Here is an 8,096-nt window from a genome sequence, read left to right as displayed (position 1 = left end):
TGCCGGTCTTGAAGGTCCAAACTGTGCCCGACCTATAGAGTAGCACAAATCAAATCCAAGTCAAAATCCTCAGCAGTCTTTTCATTCCAGTTCTCCTCCTCGGGCTTCCTCTCTCGCTGCCCAATCACACGGCGAATCGCCGCTGGGTGATAATCAACCGTCAGCCCTTGGACCACAGAAAACCCATTCTTCTCGGCCTTCGCATTTGCGTAGAACTCGCGAACCACGCTCATCGGCACTGCTTCGGGCGACTCACAAAAAGCTATCCACCCCTTCTCTGTAATCATAGATAGCAACTCACCATCCCTCCCCGATGGTAAAAACCCTCTCTCCTTCAGAATCAGCTTCCCAAAATCCTAGTGTACTCCTCCTCCGCAGCTCTGTCATTCAACCGAGGCCTTGCAGCAGTACCCCTCGATGAATCAGTAGTAGGGACTGTGCTGCTGCTATCAATAGTTCGTGCTCTCTTGGGTGTCATTGAATCTTGAATAAAAGTGTTAAGAACTGAGTTTTTGTGTATGGGAGAGAGTTTGAGTGTAGAAGTTTTGTGGGAGATATGTAGGATAGGTGTATGTATATATAGGGTGTGGATTAGGTTAAATTAGATTAGGAGTGGGGTTGGGGGATGAAATTATGGGGTATTAGGAAAAGAAGTCATGGGTTTATGGGCTGTGTTTGGGTTTTTTAATTTTCTGATTTTTTTTCTCTGAACTTAAAAAAAAAATTCTGGCAGTTGACCCCTGAGCGGTCGCTCAGCAAAGCTGAGCGGGCGCTCAGCTTGCTGAGCGGTCGCTCAGCAGAGCTGCGCGGGCGCTCAGCAGAGCTGAGCGGGCGCTCAGGGGGTCACTGGAAAAAAAAATTTCAGTCCCGTTTTTCTGATTTTTTTGTGTTTTTGGATATGTTATTAACTTCTAAGGGTTCCTGTAACAACAAATTATGGGTTGCCTCCCACGCAGCGCTTCTTTTTCGTCATTAGCTTGATGTTGCGTACCTTTCTCAAGTAGTCAATAAAATGGTACTAACCACTTCTCGGTTTGCCATGTCCCCATAGTAGTGCTTCAACCGCTGACCAATAACCTTAAATGCTTGGTCCGGATCATTCTCAAAAATTTCCACCGCTCCATGTGGAAACACAGTTTTGACAATAAAATGTCCAGACCACCTTGATTTCAACTTCCCAGGAAAAAGTCAGAGACGAGAGTTGAATAAGAGAACTTGTTGCCCCGGCACGAATAAGTTAGGATGTAGCTTCCTATCGTGCCACCTCTTCACCTTTTCCTTGTACATTTTGTTATTCTCGTACGCTTGAAGTCAGAATTCATCAAGTTCATTAAGCTGAAGCATTCTTTTCTTACCAGCTGCATCTAAATCCAGGTTCAACTTTTTCAACGCCCAGTAGGCCTTATGCTCAAGCTCCGCAGGTAAATGACATCCCTTACCGTACACCAACTGAAACGGGGACATACCAAGTGGATTTTTGTATGCTGTTCTGTAAGCCCAAACAGTTTTATCGAGCTTTAAGGACCAATCCTTCCTTGACGGACAAACAACCTTCTCTAGAATGCGCTTGATCTCTCTGTTAGACACTTCCGCTTGACCATTTGTTTGTGGATGATAGGCAGTAGCAACTCGATGATTCACATTATAACGCTGCATCATAGAATTGAACTTACGGTTGCAGAAATGCGACCCTTCATCACTTATGATTACCCGAGGTGTTCCAAACCATGTGAAAATCTGCTTATGAAGAAAATTCAGCACTGCCTTTGCATCATTTGTCGGTAGAGCTTTGACTTCTACCCATTTTGAGACATAATCGACTGCCATCAAGATGTACTGATTATTGCAGGACGAGACAAAAGGCCCCATGAAATCGATTCCCCAAACATCAAAGACCTCGACTTCAAGCATCACATTTAACGGCATCTCATCCTTTCTCGTCAAATTTCCCACTCTTTGGCAAAGATCACACCTTAAAACAAACTGATGAGTATCCTTAAACAAAGTAGGCAAGAAAAAATCTGCTTGCAGAATACGAGCTACCGTCTTCTCACCATCATAGTGTCCACCATAAACTGTGGAGTGGCAGTTTCGTAATATCCCCTCCGTCTCACAGAACGGGATACATCTCCTGATGATCTGGTCAGCTCCCTGTCTAAACAAATATGGTTCATCCCGCATATACCACTTCAACTCATGCAGAAACTTCTTTTTTTGAGCGGAGGTCAACTTAGGAGGCATTATATTGCTGACAAGATAGTTTACAATATCTGCAAACCATGGCTCTTCCTCCTGAACTGCGAACAACTGCTCATCCGGAAAAGATTCATTGATTAATGTCTCATCTTGTGAAGTAGACTCGGGATTCTCCAACCTAGAGAGATGGTCAGCTACTTGATTCTCAGTACCTTTTCGATCCTTGATCTCTAACTCAAATTCCTGAAGTAAGAGCACCCAACGAATGAGTCTCGGCTTCGAATCCTTCTTGGAAACCAAATAGCGAATAGCCGCATGATCAGTGAATACTGTCACTTTAGTCCTAAACAGATAAGATCGAAATTTCTCGAAACCAAAGACTATAGCCAAGAGCTCCTTCTCCGTAGTGGTGTAGTTCATTTGGGCCCCATTTAAGGTCTTACTCGCATAATAGACCACATGAAAGAGATTATTCTTGCGCTGCCCTAGAACTGCACCTACTGCATAATCACTCGCATCACACATCATCTCAAACGGCTCTGTCCAATCTGGTGCTGTAATAACTGGTACAGTGATCAAACTCTTCTTGAGAGTCTCGAATGCCGCCAAACATTCATCATCAAATTTGAAAGGCACATCTTTCTCAAGCAAATTGCTCAACGGCTTAGATATCTTCGAAAATTCCTTAATGAATCACCGATAAAAACCCGTATGACCAAGAAAACTATGGATTCCCTTCACAGAAATAGGTGGTGGAAGATTTTCAATGACTCCCACCTTGGCCTTGTCCACCTCCAGACCCTTGCTAGAGACCTTATGCCCAAGAATAATGCCTTCACGCACCATAAAATGACATTTCTCCCAATTGAGCACCAAATTAGTTTCCACGCACCTTTTGAGTACGACACGAAGATTATTCAAACATTCATCATACAAATGTCCAAAAATGGAGAAGTCGTCCATGAACACCTCGACATTATTTCCAATCATGTCAGAGAATATAGCCATCATACATCTCTGAAAAGTGGCCGGGACGCCACATAATCCAAACGAAACTCTGTGAAAAGCAAACGTGCCAAATGGACAAGTGAAGGTAGTCTTTTCCTAATCCTCTGGTGCAATACAAATCTGATTATACCCTGAATAGCCATCCAGAAGAAAATAATACTCATGACCAGCCAACCTGTCAAGCATCTGATCAATGAAAGGAAGAGGGAAATGATCCTTCCTCGTGGCTTTGTTCAACTTTCGATAATCCATGCATACTCTCCATCCTGTAACTGTTTGAGTGGGGATGAGCTCATTCTTCGCATTTGCTACCACAGTGATACCTCCTTTCTTAGGCACACATTGTACGGGGCTCACCCAAGAACTGTCAGAAATAGGATAAATGATGCCTGCATCGAGCCATTTCAGAATTTCTTTCTTCACTACCTCCTTCATGATAGGATTAAGTCTGCGCTGCTGTTCAACAGTCGACTTACTACCTTCCTCTAGCAGAATTTTATGCATACAATATGAAGGGTTGATCCCCTTGATGTCTGCTATGGTCCATCCAATAGCTGATTTGAATTCTCTCAAAATTCTTAAGAGCTTGTCTTCCTCACTACCTGAAAGGTCAGATGCAATAATAACAGGTAAAGTAGATGCATCACCTAAAAAAGCATACCTCAAATGTTCAGGTAGTGGCTTGAGCTCCAAGGTAGGTGCTTCCTCTATTGATGGTTTGAGCTTTCCTTCAGCATTCTTGAGGTCAGAAGTACCAAGAGATTCAAACGGCATGTCCAGCTTTCGCTTCCAGAGAGAAGCATTCAGATATTGTAATTGCTCATTGCCATCTTCATCATCACTGTCAAAATTCCCCACTAAGGCCTTTTCCAAAGCATCAGACATTAGCATGCGATCGAGTTCTGAAGTAACCGCAGAATCAATCACATCCACTTTTAAGCACTCCTCATCTTCTGTAGGGAATTTCATTGCCTTGAACACGTTGAAGGTCACATCCTGATCTTGTACCCGCATAGTAAGTTCACCTTTCTGCACATCTATCAAGGTACGACCAGTAGCCAAGAAAGGTCTTCCCAAGATTATGGGAATCTTCTTATCTTCCTCAAAATCCAGAATAACAAAATCTGCAGGAAAGAAGAGCTTATCCACCTTGACTAGCACATCCTCCACTATGCCCCTTGGGTAAGTAATAGAACGATCAGCCAATTGTAGAGACATGTATTTGGGTTTTGGATCAGGCAAATCCAACTTTTTAAAGATCGACAACGGCATCAGATTGATGCTTGCTCCCAAATCACAAAGGCACTTGTCAAAAGTCAACTTGCCAATGGTGCAAGGAATGGTGAAGCTACCTGGATCTTTAAGCTTTGGAGGTAACTTTTACTGCAGAACAGCGCTGCATTCTTCCGTGAGAGCAACGGTCTCAAGGTCATCCAGTTTCACCTTCCTTGAAAGAATACTCTTCATAAACTTCGCATAACTAGGCATTTGCTCCAGAGCCTCAGCGAAAGGTATATTGATGTGAAGTTTCTTGAACACCTCCAGAAACTTACCGAACTGTCTATCCAGCTTTTGTTGCTGCAATCTCTTAGGAAAATGTGGTAGAGGATGGAGTTGTTTCTCCCCTGTATTACCCTCAGGCAGAGTGTGTTCAACAGTAGTCTTCCTTGGTTCCGCCGCTTTCTCCTTTTTCTTAGCTTCTTCATCTCTAATTTCAGCTTCTCCTTCTTTTGGCTTTTCAGCATCAGCAACTTTCCCAGACCTTAAGGTAATAGCCTTGACTTTCTCTTTAGCTTCCTTCCTGCCTGGTACTTCCGTGTCACTAGGGAGTATTCCAGGTTGACGATTGAGCACTGCATTGGCTATTTGACCGATTTGATATTCCAAGGTCTTGATAGCAACCGCCTGACTCTTGCATAACAACTTAAGTTCATCAAAATCAGCACTAGTAGGTGCAGCTGTACTTCCCTGTTGAGGGTATGATTGCCTTTGAGCATACTGTTGTGGTTGCTGGAATCCAGGTGGATTAAACTGTTTACTCACACCTTGCTGATATGGTGGCTGAATAGCATTCTGATTATTACCCCAGCTGAAATTTGGATGATTTCTATTGTTAGGATGATAAGTAGCTGGCACAGGCTGCTGTTGTTGCTGATAATTATTCACATACTGAACAGATTCGTTGACAAGAGAACACTGATCCGTAGCATGAGAACCTGCACAAAGCTCACAAACCATAGCTATTTAATTAACTCCATATGTAGCTAGAGAATCAACCTTCATCGCCAGCGCCTGGAGCTGCGCTGCAATAGCGGTGGCTGTATCGACTTCCAGAATACCTGCTACCTTCCCAGGCATCATCCTCTGAGTTGGGTTTTGATGCTCATTTGCAGCCATAGTCTCGATAAGATTATAAGCCTCAGTATAGCTTTTAGCCCATAAGGCGCCTCCAGCTGCTGCATCGAGCATGGGTCGAGATTGGGCCCCCAAACCATTATAGAAACCAGTGATCACCATCCAATCGGGCATTCCATGATGTGGACACTTCCTCAACATTTCCTTGTAGCGTTCCCAAGCTTCGCACATAGATTCTGTAGGTTGCTGCGCAAACTCAGTAAGAGCACTCCTCATAGCAGCAGTCTTTGCCATCGGATAAAACTTCACCAGAAACTTTTGCGCAAGATCTTGCCAAGTAGTGATAGACCCAGCTGGTTCAGAATGTAACCAGTCCTTAGCTTTGTCCCTCAGTGAGAATGGGAAAAGCCTCAGCTTGATAGCCTCATCAGTCACGCCATTATACTTAAAAGTGCTGCAGATCTCGACAAAATTCCTTATGTGCATGTTGGGGTCTTCAATTGCAGCTCCTCCAAAAGAAACAGAATTCTGCACCATCTGAATAGTGCCCGACTTGATTTCAAAGGTGTTAGCATGAATAGCCGGATGAAGAATGCTTGACTGAATGTCATCAATTTTAGGCCGAGAAAAGTCCATTAGAGCTGGATCGGCCTGAACAATATGATCACCGATGATTACTGGTTTTTTCTGCTCAGTTCCTGAATCTGAATCTTCAAAATCTATCTTCTCCGGAATATGAAGAACTTCGTCTGTTTCCTCAGCTGTATCTAAAGTCCTCTTGCGAGTACGAGAACGAGTTTGCATAAACGCTCGCTTAAGTACCTGAAACACAACCAGAAATAATAAGTAACAACTACGTCCTAATCACTGAGTCCTAATGACCAATGATGGTAAGTACATAAACTAAACAAATACGCCGAGTCCCCGGCAGCGGCGCCAAAAACTTGTTAGGGCAGAAACACGCGCTAATATTCACGCAAGTATACGCGTTCGCAAGTAATATAGAATACTTTCTAATTCGTTCCCACAGAGACTCAGACTAATTATTGTTTAATTAAACTCACACACCAATGTATGATTACTTCTCAATGTTAAGACACTAACACTTAGAATTGTTGACTAAATATTAACTACAATTAATTACTTAAGTTATCACTTAAATAACACTTCAATTAACAATATTAAAACACTCATGAGATCACAACTTCATTACTACTTCTTTCAATAGTTATTGTTATTACCTTTAGCATGTGACAGTGATGATATTAATCGAATAACACGAAACTGATAAAAGCCAACTTTCATTGTACTCATACCATTCTACCAAGCATCCACAATTAAGATAGAAGTTGAATAGGCATCAATTATGTTGAGTTCCTATATGTCTACAGAAATTGACAACACAACGATTTAAGCACAAGTTATTCCTTTTGATTACACAGGGCAAATAAAACTGTTAGAGTTACCCACTAATCATGCACATCATACATGAACCTATGCTAGCATGGCAAGTTCTAAATCTCAAGATCCACCGTCGCTTCACAAGAGATTAACACCCTATCTTATATGTTTGCGACGCACATAAGACGAATACGCACAACCAATACTAGATATCATACAATCATCACACACTAAAGTATTAAACAATTAACTAAAGAATTCCATAGTAAATCCGTTGCGACCCCATGATAACGATTAGCCCATAATAGCACTTATCATCATCATGGGTTCATATGAAATCATGATAAACAAACACAAGAAAATAATAACTAAACTAATTATATTAAACCAGAGTATGTCACAAGAGTGATTAAGTTCAAAGTAAGAAAACTAGCATCCAACGTTACAACGAAATAAGAATCACAAGAAAGTATGCTTCCTCTTCATTGTTGTGTGCTAAAACCGTCTTCTTCCTTATCTCCTTCGCTCCTTGCTTAATACCACGATCCTCTCCCGTGAAAACATCTCCAAATCTACTTATATAATAGTCCCATAAAACTCAGATTACATAGAAGTTGGAAGCCAAACAGAAGTAGAAGTCTTAAAATAATTATTTAGTTTCCCGACCCTGCACGGCCGCTCAGCATAGCTGAGCGGGCGCTCAGCTTTCTACGCGGTATGCTGAGCGGGCGCTCATGATCCTACTGGATTTTTCCTAAGTTTGCTCTGTTTCTTCGCCGTAATCTGCCCCTTTCTTTCCTCTCTCAATGGTGAACACATACCAAGGCTTATTCTTGATGATTACTCCTCCGAAATGCAACTAATACCCTGAAATGCATAAACACTAGAAAAACGCATCAAATACACAAAATACTTGATTTCAAGGCACCAATTTAAGCCATTTTAAGATGTTCTAAGTGGTATAAAATGCCACTTATCACCCACATACCTGACAATCTGGAAAAGTTAGCCTCAACTGATTCGGCTGATTCACATTGACTGGACGGTTACCTTGACCTCCGTCGCCTGCATTTTGCTTTTTGAACTTAAAATTTCTCCCTGGATGAAACTTACCCTTCTCAAAATTTGGAAACTTC

General features: G+C 42.2%; 1 non-coding gene across 1 annotated transcript; it reads left to right on the top strand.

Moving 5' to 3' along the window:
- The first annotated feature begins 5,731 nt into the window (after positions 1–5,731).
- Positions 5,732–5,838, top strand: LOC141662457 (small nucleolar RNA R71). The gene has a single exon (XR_012550573.1). It is a non-coding gene; the product is annotated as a small nucleolar RNA R71 (small nucleolar RNA).
- Positions 5,839–8,096: the final 2,258 nt, after the last annotated feature.

This window comes from Apium graveolens, chromosome 5 (assembly GCF_009905375.1).
Source record: "Apium graveolens cultivar Ventura chromosome 5, ASM990537v1, whole genome shotgun sequence".
NCBI classification, from domain to species: domain Eukaryota; kingdom Viridiplantae; phylum Streptophyta; class Magnoliopsida; order Apiales; family Apiaceae; genus Apium; species Apium graveolens.
The sequence above is the reverse complement of the archived record's forward strand: the minus strand, read 5'-3'. Positions and strand labels throughout refer to the sequence as shown.